The sequence below is a fragment of the Ambystoma mexicanum genome, chromosome 4p (assembly GCF_040938575.1).
Source record: "Ambystoma mexicanum isolate Mex_15411 chromosome 4p, UKY_AmexF1_1, whole genome shotgun sequence".
Lineage (NCBI taxonomy): Eukaryota > Metazoa > Chordata > Amphibia > Caudata > Ambystomatidae > Ambystoma > Ambystoma mexicanum.
Window position 1 is genome coordinate 592,495,502 of NC_090927.1, and position 23,581 is coordinate 592,519,082.

The 23,581-nt window shown below is 46.1% G+C and overlaps 1 protein-coding gene across 2 annotated transcripts in view; it reads left to right on the forward strand.

Moving 5' to 3' along the window:
- Positions 1–23,581, forward strand: part of TINAG (tubulointerstitial nephritis antigen) — a 1,051,371-nt gene that overhangs the window by 885,044 nt on the left and 142,746 nt on the right. The gene's annotated exons all lie outside the window — the stretch shown is intronic.

Consider the following 23,581-nt stretch of genomic DNA (forward strand, 5'->3'; position numbering starts at 1 on the left):
AGCTGGCTGGCTTTTCCTTCATTAGTGCCACAAAAGCCAAAGCGAGCACAGCGGCGGGCATCCATTTCACAAAATGGATGCCCCCATGTGCTATCTTTGAGCTTGAATTGCTCAAAATTTTACATAGGGACTTCAAAAAAAAAATGCCATTCGTTTTTTTTTTTATATTGCCTATCTATTTTTGAAATAAACATTTTTGGGCGAACCATTCCTTTAACACAGTCCACCACCTTCTCCAACAATAAGGAACCTGGGAACAACAATGGATGGATGCCTCAACTAGAACCACAAGTCAGACAATCATTATGAACTGCTCCCATGAACTGTGCTCCATTGGGACCACTCTGAGCTGATGGAATCCTGTCCTTGGAGAAGATGTAGCGAGAGTTGGAGAGATCCACAAAGTTGATGGAGGCATTGCTAGGGGATGGGTGGGCTGCTATGCAAGAGAACAGAGAGGATGCCTGGCTGGCTGGGTAGCAGGCTGCTAATGATTCAGCTGTGCCTGTAGCTTGCATCACAGCAGCTTGTGCCCAGGCCACGGAAGATGTCTGGGTGGCCCAAGAGTGAGCAGTTGCTGATGCAGCTGCAGGTGTAGGAATACTCCTTACTCCCTGATCTGTTGACCACAAACAGATATGGCCATCTAGGTGGCTTGTGACCCTGCTTCCCTCCTCTGGTGTGGGACGTGGGGTGAAGAATGACCACTCTTCTGGAGGGCTCAGTGAAATTGTGCTTGCAAAGTGGACTCCAAGTGGCAGTCTTCAGTCCGTGGGGTGCAGCGGAGCAGGGAAGTGAAGCAGAGCAGGCTTGTGAAAGAGGGTAGTAGCTACTCATGGCTGCAGTGAAGAAAACGGCAATAGAGGAAGAACTGTTTACAGCTAGAGCTAGTTTAGCCATCACTTGCAACGGCTGGCACACATTAACCTGATTAACTGTAAGAGTCTTTCAGTTTCATATAATTAGAAAATGTAGAGGTTCACTAAACGATGGGGGAACACGGCATGGTGCGCAAAAAAAACAATGTACAACCTATGGAGTGAAGCTAAATGCATGCGGGTTAATAATGCCTCCTGGCTGGATGCCTTAGCCGCATTAAGTCTGGATATGGACACGCCCCTTCTGCTCTCTCCAATAGAAGGGGGGAGCAATCACACTGGAATGGTTGTAGCACAAACTAACACAGATTTTACAGTGAACACAAATGCAAAACAGAATGGGCAAACAGAGTAAGGACTAATAACTAAATCAATAGCTGAATATTGCACCTCTGTACAGAAGGGGAATGGGCTGGATAATGTGAGGGGGTCAGAAATGTGAGGCAGACAACTTTTTCATAAGATGCCATTTTAATTAACTTAAATGGGTTTGATAAACGCCTCCCTAACCCTAACCTAAAGAGGATTTCCCTGCCCATTAAAATAACTAAAGAAAACACTCTAACAAAAGGAATCTGTCCCTCACACTTATACATACAATAAACATATGAAGGGAAAATATGGCAATTCGAAATAGAACAAAATCACAGTAAAGTCAAATATATACTCAATAACTGTTTCTCCTTGAGACCTGGGTAATATTCCCTGGCCCAGATTTAAAACAGGAGTGTGTATCCACAGTTCAAATAGGAAAGTTCAATGTTAAAGCATAGTTCTGGTAATCATGTTGTTCTTGGTCCACAACGTCTCTTAATGGGACTTCCAAACAGTTCCAACAACAATACCTTGGTTTCCCCACTTGAAATAAACATGTTCAATACAACTTTGTATTCTTAACCAAAACACTTCTGCAGTTCCTGAAAGAGAAACGTCAGTTATAAACGCTTCTTCAGAAAATACATGAACCACATTGGTGCTATGTGTGACACATGCAACAGATTCAGAGAGCAACTCTTATGTCACACCAACATCTTTTGTTGTCCCTCTCCTGCACAAACCAAACACTGATACTGACATCTTAACAATCTTGCCCCTCTTTGGTTTAGACAAAGCTTGTTTGGGCATTTCTCAACTATTGTCTCTTCCTCTCTGTGACAATATAGTTCACAATCATTCTGATTCTCAATTGCCCTTTTTAGGTTATGGCAATATCAGTGGTTGTTAATGTTTCTTACTATTGCCCTCTCCTGGATTTGGCAATGCTTGTTTCTGTCACCTTTGGAATTACAATTGATCCCAATGTTCTTATTCTGCCACTTTAGCTGCTAACCATCAGTATGGTGTGCAAAGTTATTTCCACTTCTTTAGCTTTGTTAATTATTCAATTTTGTAAACACGAGCTAGTGAACTGACAGGGTGCTGCATACGCATCCACTCGCTCTGCCGTCTCCATGTCTTCTGCTTTCTTGGCTTCCCACTACTAGGTAGGTTGTCTTCTTCAGCTCCCTGCAGCCCGCACCAGTAGGGAGAGGAGCGCTCCTTGCTCCAGAAGCACGTTGGCGCTCTTCTTCCACCGAAGCACACTTCACTTTGGGGAAAGCATTCTTGATTCATGCTTCCTGCCACGTATCCTGTGCACATGAGATCCTCAGGGGGAAAGCCTTCTACAATACTGCTTCCTGCCGCACAATCTCTGCATTCGAGGTGCTTAACGGTAGAGACCCTCACAAAACGGGCATCCATTACCCATTTAGCAGTGACTCCGGGGTCTGTGCTATGCTTCAGCTTCTGCAGCCGCTGCAACGTGGAGTCACTCCACCCTCTTTTGCTTCTCCTACTATGATTTGTTTGCACCTAAGGGGGTCCTTTATACTGCCTAATCCCTCTCAGGTGTGGGTCATTGAACCCATTAGACTGCGCTTTGCAGTCTAATGCCTCCAACTCCCTCTTTCACGTCCCAGTACTTTTGGCATTGTGGGATTTATGTCCCCAATGTTACAATTAGTTTTTCCTTCTACAGTTTCAATTTTACAATAGGCCACTAATAGTGAAGGGTCTTTGTGGAAGTTGGTAAAATCATTATCCCATTTATCTTGACCTCCTCCAAGGTCAGGATTAGGAAGCGTCTGCCTTTCCCTGGCCACATGGGAAAAGTCCCAGTCCAGGTTTTCTGGGCAAATCATCTCTGAATCATCACACTAAGCAGCAGCCAGGCCCATCGTCATGTTACCCAATTTTACATAGTGCTCACAACTGCAGTTGGTTCCTGTTAGGCGGAAACCTGTGCAGCTCCCTCTGGGACCACTGCAAAAGATTTAGGACTACAGGTGTTGCGATGAACCCACTTGGTAGCAGTCTGTACCACACAGATTCAATTGGTAGCTGTGGCTGAGCAGTCAGACTTCTCTCAAGAAAAGTTGGTCAGTATAGGGAGCATACAAGATAGGGTAATTCTTCGCAGCAAAACGAGTAAACACGCAACCAGGCTTTAGTATAAAGGTGGCAAGTTATTTATTAATAACAGAACATCTACGGAAAGTACTAAAGCAAACCACGGCAAACAAATCAAAATACAATTACTCTGCAGAATGGAATAAAGCTCAATCCCCCGAAACACAATATCGACAACTCCAGGTTTTACAGCACCACTTATTTTCAGACAGAGGTGTATACCTCACCCCAGATGACACTCGAATATTTAGTGAGGAAGGGAGAGAAGAGATAGGCAGGTAATGAAGTCAACACGGTTCGTACTGAAGCAGGTAAAAATGCAAGGCAAGAAGGCATTAATCACACTAGACCCTACAGTTCGGTGGCCAGGCCCACTCGGTAAGAGGTAAGGCACGATGTCCTGGAATGTCTCTATGGGTGATGCGTTCAAGTCTCAGTTAGCAGTTTGGTTAGCGACAGGTTGAACCAGTTCAGAACAAAGAGTGAATAAAGCTTGGAGGCAACCCAACGGAACGGAGAGGAATCAGATACCTCACACGAACCGATCGATAAGGGAAGCCAGGCAGTTACGGTACCTTGTTGTGGAAGACCACTCCAGCGGGGGCAGTTGTTCCTGGTGGTGGATGCACGACGGGTCTTGGCCAAGAGAAGAGATGCTCTTGTCGTCGAAGAGAAGATGTCCGGTGCACCACCAGGGAAGAAACCAGCCGCGGAGGGCTTCGTCACAAGGCACCACCTTTCGATCACGATGCCGGAGTAGTGGCTATCCGGTTGCCGGGTGCTCTGCACGGGCAATTCGACCACTGCGTCCAGGGCGATCAAAAAGCACTAAGAAGAAGAAGACTGGTTGTTCCCACCAGCCAGGGAAAGAGCCTCTCCGGCAGGGAGATCTCTTCTGTCGTCGGGAGATTGTGAGACGGTTCCGCAGGGCTTCACCGGAGGTGTCGTCGTGCAGGTCGGCTCAGCGTTACCCTCGTCAGATCCTTTTAGGTCCAGTGGCGACGTTCTGAAAATCCAGTCCCAAAAGCCCTGCTTTTATGCAGACGTCCCCCATTCATTCAGCCTAGCTTGTCAATCAATACATGCTAAGTGGTGAGCGGGAAGGCTCACCACCTGGGCCAATCACTCCAGAGTGCGACCTGAGTTGGCAAGGCAACTCGGTCCAGGGTGCCTAAACCCCCTCCCACACCCCTGAGGTAACCCAGACAGAATGGCGCCACTTTGGAGGGTCTCTGTCCAGAGGCCCGCCAAAAGTGGAACAAAGGGCTCAACCTTTGGTTTAGGAGTCACAGAGAAAAACACAGACGCCATTTTACAACCCGAGTTCTGGCAGAAAATACCACTCGATAAACCTATTTAAGATAAGTAGATCGGTGGTACGTTGGAGATTAACGAAAAACAGTATCAATCTTCAACAATGGGACGGATCCCATTGGGTTATGCTCGGGGTCGAACATAAGTAGTTTCCACTGCCACCAGCCAAAAACTCGACGAGGAGGGACGGGACAGTGCCCCCTCGAGTAACAGATCCAGGAGTAATCGAATTACCCCTACTAGCACGTCCACAATAAGATGGTTGGTACTAGTTCTGTTAGCAAATTTAGGTCTAGTAAAGCCAATGGTGACTTTACATGCCCGGGGAGACGGTAGTCAGTCCCCGGGTATGGAGTCTATGGTGGGGGGACCAGCTAGGGTGCCCCCGTGTCACGACACGTAGGGGGCGGAGTGACACACATAGAAAAACTTATGAGACCCTATGGAGTAAAAGACCCCATAGCCCATCGAACACATTGACAATTCAAAGGAATCACACACATACATGTCCAAGAGTGAGAGGAAAAGGGTCACACTCTTGGCAGGATGGAAAAAACAAACTCCAGAAATCCAGCAAAGCTGCTGGGGGACTCACTAGGTTAGGAAATTTAGCCTAAACAGAGAATTCTCCCTAACAGTTCCGGACCAGGAACTTGGGCAGGAGATGGGAAATCTATTGGTGGAAGAAGATTTCTATTTAAGCACCCCACTCGTCTTCTCTGAGGCAATGTACACAGACTCGGAGACCTCTTTTTAATCTTATTCTTATTCTTTAATGCCGACACCAGCACAGCAAAAAAGCCTGTCAATGATCAGACATATTGATCATTCGGCTGCTAAATCATACAATCCAATCCTGCAAAAAATACATTTGATTTTGTGTGCTCTTCATTTTTTATATGAAAACTTGCTACATGACTCAAAAATGCAGACAACATATTGGATCTAATAATGCATACGTTTAACAATATTGTCCCAAATACACAAAGTAATCACTCAGAGGATGTAAATGAGAAGACTAAGCAATCAAAGTGGTAACAACAAATCTGGAACATGCTAAAAAAAACATCAACAGAGGTACACTGTGAATGTCCAATCAGCTCAATCAACTTCAAAAGACATAATGGAACATAATCTGGGTGAAATGGACAGTCATGGTCCATGTCCTAAAGACCAGCGAAGTGACCCAGAGAAGTGTCTGGTAAAAGTAAAGGAGAAAAAGGAAACAAAAAATATTAAGTAGACAAGAATCAATAACAGCAGCTGCAGGACTTTTTCAAAATCCCTTACCCTACCTGGGAGGGAGATTGAAGTGAATAAGAACATGACACGGTTTGTACATAATGTCTTCAAAATAGTTGGAATTGTCTTGGAGGATGATGAGCCAGCTGAGATCGAGGGGATATCAGATATTGCGTATCTGAGTGTAAGACGAGTAGAACAAAGGTGGACTCCGTGTCTCAAATGGACTCTATCCAGAATAAGCAGACTCAATGTAATGTACTTGATCCTTTGTTAAAATGGACTCTAACTATAGCAAAAATGGGCTGTTGACATCCCAGGATGGGTAGAGGGGTGCTGGATGGGAGCGGGATTGGTTAATGCAAAATATGTGTTTTGGGGAGGAAATAAAGATATAATACTGCATACAAAGAGGTGCAGCAAGAAATAAATACTGATATGAGTTACCCTCATAGTGGAGGCATTAAATAAGTAATGGGAGTAAGGGAAAGAAATGTACGAATGGTCTCAGAGGGAGAAACATCTGAGAGGCTAACAACAGATGATCACTGGGTGGAGAGATTGAGTGAGGAAAGAGAGGGAAGGAGTGAATTGGTGAGGCTGCCTATAAGAGGAGCTCCTTGAGTTCCGAGAGGAGCATGGGGACCAGATATTTCTGCAAATGAGGAGAAAGATCGGAAGGGGCAAACAGTGGTGAGGAGGAGGTAGGGTTGCTGAATCAAAGAAAAGTGAAAGTAAGACAGAGCTTAACACTAAGTGTTGGAAGCTTAAAGTAGAGTGTTTGCCCCCAGTGAACATATCTACTATTATGAATAGAGCTTGTATCCTATCACTCTTAAGTGAAATCCCCACCTTAAGGGCCATATCTACAAAGGACCTGGTGAGAATAGAATCCCAAGAGGAATTTTCATCAAATTAGACAGTTGTGTCGGTAGGCCAGCAGTTAAACAAGGAATGGAAAATTCAATGGGCAAGAGTAGAAGGAAGAGGGGGCAAGGAATCAGAAGACTGGACCTGGTTATCAAGATCTCTTAACGTGCACTGTTCATCACCCCATCAGGTGAAGGATAATGAGACAGTGTCCAGAAACAGTTGTGAGAATTCGAATGTATTCACAAATCAATTATGCAATTATTGTTATACAGGAACATATGTAAGCAAATCCCCAGTAGTTGATGGTTATTTGAAAATATTTCAGAGAGTAGAAAAGGGGAGTGGGGATGGCCTCCGGTTGTCTTTTTATTCTTATTAATACTGAGGCAGGAATGGTTATTGATTGCCAATTTCAGGTGGGTAAAGACCTTTTAGCTGTACAGTCATCATTACAGCTCAACAGAGTAACAAAGAAGATGTTGCTTTTTAACATTAATTGGCATCAGTTACTCTGTAGCACTGAATACATTTTGAACAAGGTGGTAACGTGTGTATTGGTTGGCTTTCAGAGATAGAAGGAGGATCAATCTTTCTAGGTGGTGACCTAAACTCGACCTGTGTATAGGTAGGGCCCTCTTCAGAAAGAATGGAGGAAGTGAATGCATCTAAGAAATTGAGGTATAGAGCAATGTGGCAAAAGCGCCTGGTAGATCTTGGACTGCAACGGTTGAACAGAACAGTCCTTGGCTGCATCCCGAGTAAATCCATATAGTCTAGAGGGCACAGGCACTCAAACTTGGACTACATGATTGCTAATGAAAATATGTATGGCAGATGTAAGCAGGTTAAGACTAGTGGCCTATGAATGGGGTGACCATGAGATTATTACAGCTGTATTTGAACTTCAGAGAAGCAGAAAGAAAGACACAGTTTAGTTGGGCTGAGAATAAATCAAGGAAGTAACTACGTAGTCTGGAATTAAGATAAAATTGCATGATTTAACCAGAGATTGGTGGAGGTGATGGTCTCTACTTCTATGGTGTGGAAGCTGGATACATTAAATCTAAATAACTGTGACCACTTTGTCGATAACGATCTGAATGCGATTGAACCTAAGCCCTGAAAACCTCCTGCTAGACATCGTCATCAGTTTGATTTATTTATTTATTTATTTATATAGTGAACCAAACCCAGGAGTATCTAGGCGCTAAAGCTTAAGAATTCAGTTACAGTGCTTATGGATACAGGTCAGAATGAACAAGAAGTAAGTACATAAGAGAGAGCAGTAAAGTTAAGGTGTTTACATCACTAAAGTGCAATAGAGTTCAGGTAGGCACCATGGAGTAGCCTAGCTCCATGTTGCAAGGTGGCTACGTCACAGGGTGCAGAAATTTAAATCAAGTAGGCACATTCGAGGAGCCTAACCCCATGTTGCAGGGCAGATATGACACAAAAGATGCCGAAAGTCAAATCAAGTGGGCACATTTGAGGAGCCTAACCCCATGTGGCAGGGCAGCTGTGACACAAAAGCTGCAGAAAGTCAAATAATGTGGGCACATTCGAGGAACCTAACCCCATGTTGAAGGGCGGCTGTGACACAAAAGATGCAGAAAGTCAAATCATGTAAGAGGTTAGGCTGAAAAATCGGCTCCTGAGGACAACAATAAGGGCTATATATTTAAATGTGGGTGGGGGGGGTTACGGTTAGTGAACTGAAAAAAGTTTTAAAAAAAGCCAAACAAGAATATTGTAATTGGTCGAGACTCCACCGAGTCCAATTATTACAAAAGTATGAAGAAATTATGTTATCTCTTTGTTGTAAAAGTGATACAGCATCCTTTTGGTGTATTGTAAATGAGTTAGAAAGGTGCCAGGTGGACTTGCAATTGAATCTTGTAGGTGAACAGCACTGGGTCATACCTTTTGAAATGGCTTATGCTCGTGGTGCATTGTTGAGGAGAGTGATTGGGCAATGATTGATGGTGAAACAGAAAGCTACCAACTTACCTTTGACCAGGAGAGTATTTACAACATCATTAAAGATATTAGTAGATCTAGGGCCCCCGGCCCAAATAGGCTGGCAAATCTGGTCTTAAGGAACATCCAGCTACCTGGTCAACCTTGCTAATGATATGCTTCATACACGTGGTTGGCACTCAGATTTTGCCCACCTCCTCGTATACCTCATTTGTGTTTCCAGTATTCAACAGAGGTAACCGCAATGACCCTAAAAATTATAGGCCGATTTTCGATTTTAGATGCTGACAGCAAGGTCTTTACAGCCTTGATGTTAGAGCATCTAGTGGCCTAGTTGTGAGAGGCAGGGACGATACAAAAGTAAGCCAGGTCTGAGAAAGAACCATACCACTAAACCTAATGGTTTGATTCTTAAACTTGCCCAAAACCTTGCCTGGAGTAGAAATGTTAAGGCAATATACGTGGTAACTTCAGACTTAGCTGCTGCTTTTTGACAGGGTCGACAGAAATCACTTATGGCATAAACTAGCCAGATGGGGTATCCCTCAGGGACTGCTACGACTAATCATTGCCATTCACTCTCAGTCGTACATCAAAGTGAGAATGAACCATTAAGAAGCTCTGACACAGAAAATGTCAACACACAGTAGTTAGGCAGGGGTGCATACTTGCCCCCCCTCATTTTAATCTCTATGTGTCTGACATGGGAGAGTCCATAGCATTTTCGTCACCTACATTTAAAAACCAAAGGTTAACCTGGCTCTCCAGCACAGATGATTTTCGTTTGTTTGATATGTCACCAATAGGATTGCAAAAACGAATTGATGGTTTTGGTAGAAATGCTATGGGAAACAGCCAATCCATTAGAAAATGTGATGGCCACCTTTGGTGTAGTGGCAAAGAAAAACTGGGGTCTGTGAATCGTTGCAAATACCTGGGGTTTCCTATCTTTAAAAGATCGAGAAACAAAATGATGCCAAGGAACGTCTGTTAACTAAGGCTATGGGATTGGCAAACCAAATTAGTAAGGTAGATGGAAAATGTGCCAAATTCTCCATTTTACCGGCCCTGGAATTTTATGAAGGTAAGATTGTGCCGAAACGTATTTATGGCATTGAGATATGTGATCTCTCGATCCTGAATTGATTTCTGGCACTTGAGACACTGATTTGGAGGAGAACACTACAATTGCCAAAATCCTTGCCTAGCACAGTGCTTTGACATGAACTAGGGATTTATTCATTAAAAAGTAGACGGCTTTGGAATAGTTTAAATCTATTTGGAAACATCCTGACTGCACCCCCTAATACTCTTTGTAGAGATCTGAATGAGATGTTGAACAGCCAAGAGGTTCAGGGAATGGTCCACGCCATGAAAACCTTTGGTTCTGTGTGTGAAGGTCTATTAATTGACATCAACCAGATAGCAAGCAAAATAACCTGTGTATCTGGGATTGGATACAGACAACCAGCAAAATGCATAGCTTCTTGTCAATGCATCATCTAGTAGAGGAACATAAAAAGCAAGGAATCCTGGCTCAACCTTTGTATATCTACCCAAGTCATCTAGTACATAGTACGGATTGAGTTTCTCGGATTAAATGGAATCTTAAGCCGGCAAAATAAATCCTCCTGAGATATGAAAAGATAGGAAGCAAGGATGTTACATGCAGATTCTGTAGGGCAGCAAATACGACTGAAACTTAAACACACTTGGTGGGGGAGTGCACCCTGATTTGAATGAGATACTTAAAAAATAAAAAAAAATCCATTCACTATCGTATATTCATTTGGGATTTTTATGGGCGCAATCTTTAGAGGGGAGGGTAACCTCAGATATGATTGCAATTGTGGGTTTTTTGAGAACACTGAAACTATAAGAACTGGTCAATGAATAAGCATACAAATCAACGGGAGTCTTTTATCTGTTTATTTAAAATGAAGGACGTTTTATTTGCTTATCGTGAGTAGATTGCTGCTGACATTTTAACTTAATATATTAGTGATGAAATGATGTATTGTTTTTATTATGAAATTGTGAAATTGTAAAAAAAAATGCTTTCTTGTATTTTGTTAAAGGATATTTTTCTAACAATATAACAAATAAAAAAAATGTGTTTGTGGCACTTGGCTTCAAGGTTTCTGACGCAAATATTTTCTCATCCATCACTCTATCTTCCTAATGTTTTGTCATGTTGTTCCTCCCATCTCCATTTACACTGATATTGGCCTCCCAATATTCTACATATGGCTCTCTCTGTCTCATTCCTGAGCCATTCCTGCACAACTTGTTTCACACCTACCGCAATGGGAATTTGGTGGCCTCTCAATGTCGATCCCTGTATGGGAGCTGACCCTGTCACCATGTTCACATGTGTATTAGGTACATCTGGAGCTTAACGTTGGATTATGTTCCTTTGTCCACATGTTCTCCTATGACTCAAAGAGAGAAATGTGTGTCCTTTGCGGATGGTGCGATCGTGTCAGGTCACACACAGGGTAGCGTTTGATGGTATGCAATGGGTGCAGGGCTGGGGTGTTCTTGTACTTACACAGCAGCTCTGTATAGCATTGCTTTAATCCCTCCATGATATCATGGGTGGTTGCATAATATCGGGCACACACGTGAGTAGATCAGCATCACAGAACATATGTATGTTGATGAAATGTTGCATATGTCATTCTGCTCACTTGCGCAGGTGGCTCCAAGGGCCACATGTGGACGGTCAATGTCTCCTACCATATTGGGGAAGCCTGCAATGATATGGAACTGGGTATTTGTGGGGTTAAGGCGATTGGGTTAGTGGGGAAGGATATGTGGTGGTGCAGCCATCTCATTATGGTATTCAAAACATGTCAGAGGATGATGGAGAAGTGCTATAGAAGGGCCACAGTGTGCTCGAAATGGAACACTGGTTGGAGCTTCAACATAGGATGGATAGATGTTGCTGTCTACCTTCCAGGATTTTTATCGTGTTTTATGTCTGCCAAGTGGCTGTATGTTGTATTCCTTTGTATTTACGTGCATGCAATGGGGTCCCCCTTTTTGAAAATGGGTAAAATAATGACCAACAACCAACGGGTAGGATAGTAGCCAGACTCTGAAATGTTATAGTAGGCTATGGTCAACAATGGTGCCCAGACTTCAACCTGTTTGTGAAAGAGATTAGACATATGCATGTAAATACCTTTTTGAGAGCGTGTTACTGAGTCAAATTGAAACATGGCTTTCGGAACATTCCATTCTCTTAAGATGGGGTTTAGACCAGGGTGGGCACCAAGGAACTGGCTCTGAACATGTACTTACTGGTCACAAATTATGTTTTCTGCAAGGGTGAGACTTTATATCTCGCATTCATGGACCTGAGCTCAGCATTTGACAAAGTGAATATGTCCAAGTTGTGGGCTCTGCTCTGGTTTATTAAGTGCCCAGAAGTGATCTTGACTGTGTCGCATGAGCTACATAGTTGAAATCTAGCAAATGTGTGCAGTGGGCTTGAGGGGAAATGTACAGCTTGCTTTGAGGGGGTCCACCAGGGCAGTGTTTCGGCCGCAGTCCTTTTCAGCATGTATATTAAGGGTGTACATGAGGCCCTGGTGCACTCCTAGGCAGATTTCCTGAGTTTGGTTGGTAGGGCTTTCCCAACCTTAGCTTACTCTGATAACACAGTTTTGATAGCAAGAACCCAGTGGCCCTTCAGAAACTGATCAATGCCTATGCATGAATATTTTCGAATTGAAAGTTAACACCACACAATTTGCTGTGATGGCATGTGTGGGAGGGAGCAGAACCACAAAAATGAGCCCTTTGGTTTGTAAGTCATCCCAACGAGTTAGGGAATTTGACTATTTGGGCACCCGTTTTTCAGCGACAGTAACGGGTAAATCCCATCTAGGCAAGCAGCAACTGAAGACTACCTAATACCTGGGTGGGCTTTCCCGTTTTATGGCCCGGTGCCATGGTCAACCTCTAAGTTTGATATGGAAAGTTGATGGCAAGCAGACAAAGTCCGCTCTCCTCAACGGTTCCCCTCTTTAGGGTTGTATAAAAATGCCTGACTTACAGATACAAGAAAAACAATTCCTCAAGGGTCTTCTAGGATTTCTGGGGTCTGGTCCTAGTTATGCTGTGCACCAGGAGCTGGTAGAGGGCTTCCTGAAGGACCAGTGGGCGCCAGAACCAATTCTCTTCTGGTTGTGTCTCTGGTCAACTGAAATAGCAAGCCTTACAATTTTATTATTCAGTCCTCTTTGGCCAGCGACAATTGACAGAACATTCCTTGGTTCTCTTTTTAATTGAAAATAATGCCTCTGCACTTTTTCTCCCCCGATCACGCTGCTGTCACGTGCGCACTTACAAATTACTTACTTATTCCATCGAACAGAGCCATAGCAGCCATCAGTAGGGTTGATTTTTTCCAGCCATATCTTCTTTTGAGCTTGAAAAAGGGCGACCGCTGGCTGATTACCCATGCACGATTCAACAGCTTGCTGTCGAGGGGAAACACTGCTAGCTGGATGGACTTTTCAGGACTAGAGAGCTGACCAGCGTGTGGCGATGCTTTTGAAGATTTATATAATTTCATCCTGTGGACATTAGAAAGGCCACTATTCTTCCTGTTTTTAGACATTTTAATTTGAGACCACACTGTTTTGTATTATTCGTATCATTGTTATGGCCACTCTGTGAAATGCATCATTATGTGCTTTGCCTATCTGAACTGGACTGATTTCATTTTTTTTTGTAATGTGTTTATTAATGGCATTTTTTGTCAAGGGCCAAATTGGAAAAACTGTAATTGTCACGAATTTGTATTTTTTGTGAAGTTCAATGGATGTTTTCATCCGAATAAATATATTGAATGAATGAGTAATATGTCTAGCCTTTGCCTTATCAAAAGGAAACAGACTGTGCAACACATATCATCAAACAGAAGTGACGAAAAGACACATTCTAAAATAAAAATGCTATACATGCATAAACAGTCATTATCACCAAATAAAACATGTACACAAAAGCATAAGAAAACACCAGTCAGCATACCCTAGCAAGGATTTGGGGAAATCCGCTGCAGCCATGTAGAGCAGCATGCCACAATGACCAGTGATTCAGCCGAGAAAACAGCAGCCCAAAACACGTCAGTACGGATACTCTCGGGCGTCGAACAGACATTTCCATAACCTTTTAGGTAGAATTCGTTAAAATTGCAACTAGTGAGTATGGGGGTCATTCCGAGATTCGCGGTAATGGAAAAACGATGTTGGTAAGGGAATACCGGCACCGCATATCGCTCCGGTCTATTATGAGTCAACAACCCGGTATCAGCGCCACCGCTGATCTGCACCCCCGTACATGGCACTAACAGGAGAACATCACAAGTCATGCAGACATGCAAATACCAGCATCATGAAGGCGGTAATAAGGGATACCAGGATGCCAGCATCAAAGGCATCACAAATCACCCGCAAACAGCAATGTGCAGTGTTCCCAACTGCCACAGGTGCACACAATCAGCACAGGTGTAGTCAATGGTGTCTGACCCAGCACAAAAGGAGCACACCCACACACTACACCCCTTTCCACACCAAAATGAATCCACTTGAAGTTGCAATATTGGGGCTGGAGGACATGCTTGTATTGCTACACCAGCAACAACAACAACAACAACAACAACAACAGGCACCACAGAGGAGACGCAGGAGGAGAAGGAGGGTGAGACAGGCCCAGCAAGGCCCACCAGTGCAGCCAGTGGTACCAGGCAGGCAGCCCCCAATCCTTCGCATCAGAGCCAGTCGATTCAACCTAACCCCTGAGCAGATCCACACCCTGTACCGCCTGGACCGGGACACCATCACCACCATTGTGTACATGATACACAACAACATTGTAAGCCTGATTAATATACGCACCGCCATGCCCCCCTCTACTGCAGGTATTGTCTGTGCTCCACTTCCTGGCCACAGGCACCTACGAGCACACAGTGGGGCACATGCATGGCATATCACAAACCTTATTTTCTCGCATGCTGAACCAAGTGCTGGATGCCCGCCTGAAGCACTCAAGAAACTACATATCCCTACCATGGACTGCCCAGGAGATCTTTGACACAAACGTTGGCTTTCATGCGCTGGCAGGCATGCCAAATTGTATTGGTGCTCTTGACTGCACCCATGTAGAATTGGTGGTCCCACATGCCACGGAGGTGGTGTACTGCAATCGTAAGCTATATCACTCCATCAATGTACAGATGGTATGTGACTCCAGCAAGATGATCACACATTGTTGTGCCCGATTTCCCGGATCAACTCATGACTCAATGGTCCTGCGGAACTCCACGCTACCATTCTACATGGAGCGACATGTAGGACGACGTGCCTGGCTGCTTGGTAAGTTGCATGACAGGCACATGGTAGTGTAATGGAGGAGAGATGCACAGATCACCCTAGTGTCATTGTTGTGGTGACTGCACTATGTCCATATTGCAAAACACTGTGCCCCAAAGCATCCCAAACTGAACATGACAACCAAACCCCATAGCAATGATGGAAGCTGCACACCAATTACAATATGCCTGACTTTCAACCAGCCCACATCCCACAACATGTCCACTGCACATCATCAGACCTCACCCTCCGTAACACAATCCAGCAACATGCTGTGAGTATGCACAATGTAAATGTCCGCAGCAAAACACAACACAGGACAAGCATCCATGAGTGTGCACAAATCAATCCCACCAAGGGAATACACTGCTTGTCAAAGGGCCACCACAACAGTAGCGCTGCATGTCACCATGGGAATGGGAAATCATGCTGAGACTTGTGCCAATGCTGCTAGTAATAAAAACATACTAATCACTACACATCACATTATGATACTAAACACAGCGGTATGCATCCACAGTGCATGAACACCAGCAAGGGAGTGGACACCCGGTATCATCTGGATGACGCATCCCACACCAATAGACCATGGGACAGCACACATTGTGGCAAGGTAAAATGTATGTATACATCCAGTGAACAACAAATATCTGTAGGCATGTGTGATAAATACAGGTGTCTATCCGGAATTGACTTACACATACCTTATTTTGCACCCATGAAGGTGATAGTGGCTATCCCTTGAAGGCGTGGCTCCTCAACCCTGTCAGGAACCCGCAGAACAGTCACGAAGAGGACTACAATCGTGCCCATACCCGTACCTGTGTGGTGATCGAGCAGACCTTTGGCCTGTTGAAGGCACGTTTTCGCAGTCTTAGCCGGTCGGGTGGGGCACACCTGTACAGGCATGAGAATGTGGCCAAGATCATCATGCCATGTGTCATGCTGCACAACATGTGCATCCGACGGAACGTGCCTCTGCCCCCTGACATTGAACAGCAACCACCAGGTGAGGATGAAGAAGATGAAGAAGATGGGGTTGCACATCATCCCGGTGGCGATGCACAGGAGGGACGTGCTGTGCGACAGTCTGTGATAGGCCAATATTTCTAAGACACATGGATGCAGAGGGTGCCATGAATATGGGACTCAGGCACTGGGTGGGGGGTACATGGACACTATGCACTGTAAACCAATAAAGCACATATACACAATAAGGAATGTCCTGTCAAGTGATTTTTTGGTACACAACATGTATTTAACAGGAAAATGTAAAAAGTGCTCATACCCTCCACCTCACAAACCCACCCTCCCCTTCCCCTATCCCCCTCCCTCCACAACTCCCCCACAAGCTCCCTCTTCCAACCCCCTCCCCCTACAACTCCCCCACACATGGCATGCAATGTTATGCCACTCGAGTCTGCATAAGTCTGCACATGCAGGCTGACCCTGCTACATATGTCCTGCGTCGGACTCCGGGGGTGGCATGTTGTGGCACCGCATGTTGCGCACAGACCTGCGCAGGGGGCTCGTCTGTGTGGAGCTTGATGATGACCCTGTGGGCGCATGCTCTACTGTTGGGGCAGGATGCTGATCCTCCAAGGCATCCGCAATCCTGGTAAGGACCTGCCTCACTGCCGACAGCTCCTCACAGATCTTTAAGGTGCTGGACTCTATGGCCCCTTCCATGGCCGCAGTGTTCTCTCGGGCTTCCCTCCTCATCACGTCACCATCAGAGACATATCGTTTAACAAGGCCGGTCAGCTCCTGCTGCCATGCCTACATCTGTGCCATCCTGAACTCCCCATCCCGGACCCCTGTGGAGGTGGATGGTACTTGTGGCAAGGGGCCCAATTCTGGTGAGTCCTCTGTGGGGCTCCAGGCCTCTGGTTCTGCCTCTCCTCCAGACTGGACGTGCAAGTTGCCATCGGGTGTGCTAATTGGGGTGCACTGGGGTGTTTGGGCAGGGCTGGGTGTGGCACCTACTTCCAGTGAGCGGTTGTCCTCCTCAGGGACACATACTTTGCCTTGGGAAAGTTCCTCATCGCCACTCTGTGGTGCAGTGGCAGCTGCCTCCCCTACCGAGCTCTTAGCTGCAGACAGGGTCCCATCTGCCACTGGCTCAACAGCAGAGGATTCCACAGGCGTTGGAACTGTTGGTGTAGTGACTGTCCTTTGATGACCCTGTTCCCTGCCATCCTGTGGTGCCTTTGTCCTCGGTGGCTGATGGGCCTTGCCTGTGCCCTTGGACGTGGAAGGCCTGATAGTGTCTTCCCTGGATCTGGCCCTGTTCGTAGGAGTGGTGGCCAGTGCTGCAGAGTCCTCTGCATCACTGTCAGTATCACAGCCTATGGGGGACCAAAAGAGGGATGGCATCAGTGATGGTTGTACATGCATCATGGATACAATGGTAATAGTGCAGTTGTACACATTTGATGACTTGCTGTCCTACAGCTGTGGCATACAGGTTGCTTGCCATATGGTGGGGTTGTTCAGGCAAATGTTAGGTTGAGTCTACCATAAAGATAAACTGCTTATTTCCTATCTCTGCCCCCACTAGTGGTTCCTCTTCTGCACGTAGGGTGGTGGATAGGACTGAACAGGGAAGTGCTCCCTGTGGGCTGTCCTAATCTGCATACCTTTCTTGTCCGAGCACTGAGAAAACATTATCTCCAACTACTGTTGCGCCACGGAACGGTGCAGGTGCACCATGTGCAGCTGTCGTGAAACTGTTGCTGCTGGCGTTTCCTACAGTGTTTTGTCTTGTCATGGGCTGCGATGCACTGTGATGTGGTTGTGAGGGTGGTTGTCTTTGCTGCATTTGTGGTTAATTATAACACTGGTCTTGTGGTCTTCCCCCTCCCATTGGTAATCCATAGGGGCTGCCTGGGTGTGGGCATTCCCATACCTGTTCATTGTCCACAGGTGGTTGTCCTTGGAAATACCCTGAGGGCCGCATTCTGCAATCTCTTGAATAATGTCCCCATCTCCCACAGTTCCAACATGACCCCTTGCTGTCCTCCTCTCATTCCTTGGCCACCGAATCCTCTATTCCCCATGCCTCCGAACCCCCCTCTCTGGCCACGGTACCCACCTCGTCCTCTTGCCGGCCTTTTTTGCCACTGTGGTCCTCTGTGTCGCTCCTCTCCGTTCCACGGTCCTTGTTCTCCTGCTGCCCACAGCGCTGCTATTCCGACTGGCCTGCTTCCCGCACTTTCATCCCCCTCGTTCTCTCTATCTGTTGTTACACTGGCATTTATGGCGGCGACCTTCACTCATTTATTCTGTACCAGTTTCGCTTCGTCTGCCAGCCTTTTTAGTGCTATCTCCTTTTCTCTCTCTTTGATCCTCCTACAGTGGTGCACAATTATGCTCTGAATTTGAGGCCAACCCTTGGCTTCTATCCCAGCTATCTTGTCCAAGGCCTTCTGTACCTCCTTCGGGAGCCCTCTCTTGATTATAAAATAGAACAAGGCAGTGGATTGGTTCCACGCTGTGCCAGTTTTGCTTCTCCAGTAATCTTGCACCCGCAGTATGAACTGCGTAGGATTCTCGTTCTTCTCCATTGTACATTGCATTACCAAATGTAAGTCCGGAATATCTGGAAATGTGCGCCGCAATGTGTCCCATACTTGTGCTCGAACATTGTTGAAGGGTGATCCATCGTGGCAGTCACAGCTCATTGTTACTCCTGGGAACACCACCTTTTCCCACACTGCATCTCCTTGATCACTGACGGCGGACACTAGCAAACTTTTTACATCACCTCTTGCTAACAGTATTCCTGCCGTGTTCTTCTCGAATGCATGTATCCATTTCCCTGCCCCTCCTGCAAACGGGGGGAGGATTTTCAACAGGTTGTTTTTGTCCATCTGGGCCCACGGGATATAGTGTGGTCTACCTGCTCCCTTGTGTATCAACGGCATCTGCAACTTATGCTTCTTTCCTGTCTTACTTACTGTCCCTTTCTTTGCTTACTCACCAGCATATTCCCTACTCGCTGCCTTAATCTGCCCTGCCATTGTGGGGGTGATTGTGGATCTAAGACATCTAAATGATGTGGCAGTGGGGATCCTACAGCTGCCACTCCTTCTTCGTATTCGTCTAGATCACTCCACACCTCCTCTATTTCTTCTTCTTGCTCGCCATTCTCCTCTTGTTCTTCCCCTCGCTGACTTTCTGGGGTGGCTGGGCGTATGATTCTCACTGGTTTATCATTCAGATGGAACAGGAATTCTCTCAATCGCCATTCTTTCTCTCGCCCCTGTGATGTGGGTGTCCCCTGAGACAATACAGACTGCACTGGTCCTGGTGTGGCTGAAGCTGGTTCCACTGTTACACTTAGCGGGGGTGTTAGAACTGCTACGGCCAATGGTGGTACTTCACCTCCCCCCGGTAGCATTTGGCCCCTGTCACACACTGCTTTTAGCTGTGTTATTTCCATTTGTGCATGCGCTCACTGGCGATCTAAATCTCTGGTTAATTGTGCTAAATTTACAGGGGGCACACTTGTTGGGCCATAAAGGCCTCCTTTGTCATATGGCGGCAGCGCAGTGGCTACCGCTCCACTTGGGGGATGGGGCACGCTGGTACATACAGAGGCTTGCTGTATCCTACTGCTGCTCTTGTCATTAAGGGATATATTTCGGTTGTATCATTATCAACTGTGGTCGTTGTGCATTCACCCTTTGGTGTTCCGCTTACCTCTCCTGGTGTTTTCTGTTTTTCTATTGTTTTTTCTGTATTTACCTCTGCTGTAGGGGTAATTTCCTCGAACATTCGCCACAGGTCCAATACCTCTCTTCTGTTCTGCAACTGTTTTCCCTTATATTTTGCCAATAAATGTGTGGACACTAAATCTAACACCCTTTTGTCAAACGACCCTCCCTCTGGCCAAATTGGAGTCACGCTGTCCCCTTGTATCTCCGTCACTCATTGATCGTGGTACTTCTGTATCCTGTCACTATATAGTGGGAGATGTTGGCAAATGTGAGCTAATGGTGTTATTCCCACCATGACAATGTTTTCTCCCTTCGCTTTGTGTGTGCGCTCGCACTTGATCCTCTCTCTAATCACTCCCTTCAACCACCGTTCTTTTTATAGGTCAGCAATATATTATGCGTTTCTCAATTACTGACAGTTATTATGCATCAATATTCAACGGTACCTTTGTATCGTTGCATTTTCACCTTCAACAGTTCTCTTTTGCGTATATATCCCCTTACCAACAAATCACTTACAACATTTTGACATACGCGACAATAATGAACAAAAAGACATAGAACACATAACATGCACTACCTGCGCGCTTTTACCTCTCCCTTGTTCCCGTTACTGAACACTGTTTATCCTCCCCCGCTGGCTACTCTTCTCATTCACTCCCCACCTCTTACACCCTCTTACTCTTTCCCAAGAATTCTTACTCACACGGAAAAAGAATATTCTAAATAACTATTCCGAGTCTACTCAATATACGAGAGCCCTACTATTTCTCTTTATCTTCACTTATTTATCTGCACTGGACGAGACAATGCTACGCGGCGCCGCCTTCTACCCCGTTCAGGCTAGGATACCTCTTCTCTTCTCCTTACGTCTCACAAAACCTAATGGCCATATAAAGGATAGATCAGAAAAGCCTCAACATCACTCACACAGCCCCTACTATTGGCTTTAACCAACTACCACCTGTTCCCCTGTTCCCTTATTTTCCCCCTTACCTTTCCTTGGGAACTTTCGCAACCGGCACTCACGTGTTCAGCCAGGTAATCCGAGGGTCACTGTTCACGGTCTGACCCCAGTCAGGTCCGCACCACAACCAAGCCGAGGCCCGCCTCGGCGAGCAGCTTTTTCAGTTGGGTATTCGTCAACCGGGAACCCTTGACCCGTTCTGGTAGTGCGCACAGGCTGGTCGGCCGCGGAGGCAATGGTTTTGCTGGGGGGCATCCCGGATCTCGCTGCACGGTGCGGATCTCGAGGCACCTCTCCAAATCACGTTACAGGGGGTCACCAAATGTGTGTGTCCTCCCCGTCTTTCTCATGCAAAAGAATAAAACTGACACACCCCAGACGGGGAATGAGGCAAAGAGAGCAGGCTGCAAGAGTTCAAGGAAAGGTTTATATAAGTAACTGGCATTCAAAGATCTCTGTTGCCTCTGAGAGTGCTCTGACCAAAATTAATGTTACAATACATTTTATAGGGCAAATGACGCGACTAACATAAGATACTACATTGGTCCCGGATTGGCCAGTCCATATGGTGCTCATGGTGTGGGTGGCATCTCTTCCTCCGGCTTGACTGCTTGGTCGGCGGGAGGATGGACGTCAAGCATCTGTGTTCCGAATGGGTGAAGGTCAGGTCGCTGTGAAGCAGGGTGGTCACTAGCTAAGCTAACATAATATATTCTCAAAAATGCATGCACTAAATAATAATTTTTCAAAGTCTTTGAAGAACTTATCATGTCTCCATAAACTTCACACGTGTATCTATACTATCAATAACATCAGATTATAAAGGCCGTAGGTTAAGGGTCTTGACCACCATAATACACCAGTTGAAGTGAGGGTCTGTGTTCAAAAGAATCTCTGGTATGTGACATTTTGTTAGTGGTAGACAATTATATGCTGCAGCAGGGGTCTAATGTTAGTTGCAAATTTGTTGGATGGGCATCATAGCGTGGTCTGTGGTCTGGCACATGAAAGGAATACCTTGCAGGGGCAAAGGGTCACAATGGCAGTAAGTTTCCACTGGTGGAGGGGACAAGGACACGTTTGTGGAGATGAACGAGCTATGTGCTTAGCTCATGCTGGTTCACATGTAGGACAGTGATCTCAGAGGAAGAGTGATGTGTGACATTTATTATCTGTTGCAAATACCTCCGGCTGCGGCCTGAGAATGGAGCCGCAGAGTTTTCCAGTCAGAGTGGGAAAGATAGTGGGGGGCCATGTGCCCTGCGCGTCTGGCCGTTGCGAGAAAGGGAAGAGAAGCATTTTTTCTACTATCGCAGTGAGGCCTAGTCACAAAGATGGAGTCGAAAGGGGATACACAAATGGATGCCCTGTGTCCTGCTCAGTGGTCCCATCTACGTGAATGTTAACCAAAGTTGACATTGCATAAGGGCAAGGGGCGAACCCACTACTGGAGGCATTTGGTCTGAGTTTTGTACTGAGAAGTAAAGGATGCGGAGGGCCTGTTGGCCCCTCACTCCCACACAATGGCAAACAGTATAATATAGTTCTGCTTACTGCCACTGCTCAGTATCATGTAAAGAATGTTGTTTTTCAATAGCATGATCCCAGCGCGCCTGCTTCCCCAATGCCTCTGTCACTCCGCATGACACTGCAAGCGAGTCTGGTGATTTTATTTCTGAGTTACAGAGCTCCTGCTGTATATACCGCCTCCAACCTGCAGCTATGGAGGAAATATTTAAGGTTCCTCGGTCTTCAATGCACACCACTCTGTGTGCCACTCCGTGCGGTGCTCCGCGCAAGTCGGGGCGCAGCGCGGCCTGAAACCGAGGCTGAGCCTCGTTAACATCAGCTGTAACCGCCGGCAGGCGGATCGCGCCGGCGGCCAGCTCCAAGGCCACTCTAAGGCCTGTTGGGTGCCTGTTCGGAGCCACAGGAGCCAGGGGCCACAAACTCTGCCCGTGCTGCTCCAGGCATCACAAACACCTTGTGTAATCACCTTGTTTGCCTCCGGAGCCTCGGAGCCAGTGTCTACTCGGACCTTTAATCTTTTGTGAGTAAAGGGGATACCCTCAGTTTACACTATTGTGCTTTCTGGTATGTCTTCTGCTATTCCGCATTCATAAACACTTGAACTCGGTTTCTTTCACCTTCGATAACTGTTTGCTACATACGCTTATGCTTCCAACTCCGCCGCCTCTATGCGTTACTGCTGCCACCTCTTTAATAGTTCAGTCATTTTCAGCCCCTAGTGCTCTATGCCTCATGACTGCTATTGGCCGTGCCCTTTGGTCGCTAACTGACCACTGCAATTGTGCTGTGCCTTATGGTCGCTAACGGACCACTGCACTGTATTGTGCCTTATGGTCGCCCAGAGACCACTGTATTATTGTGTAGTGCCTTATGGTCGCCCAGAGACCACTGTATTATTGTGTAGTGCCTTGTGGTCGCCCAGAGACCACTGTATTATTGTGTAGTGCCTTTGGTCGCCCAGAGACCACTGTATTATTGTGTAGTGCCTTGTGGTCGCCCAGAGACCACTGTATTATTGTGTAGTGCCTTGTGGTCGCCCAGAGACCACTGTATTATTGTGTAGTGCCTTGTGGTCGCCCAGAGACCACGGTCGCCCAGAGACCACTGTATTATTGTGTAGTGCCTTATGGTCGCCCAGAGACCACTGTATTATTGTGTAGTGCCTTATGGTCGCCCAGAGACCACTGTATTATTGTGTAGTGCCTTGTGGTCGCCCAGAGACCACTGTATTATTGTGTAGTGCCT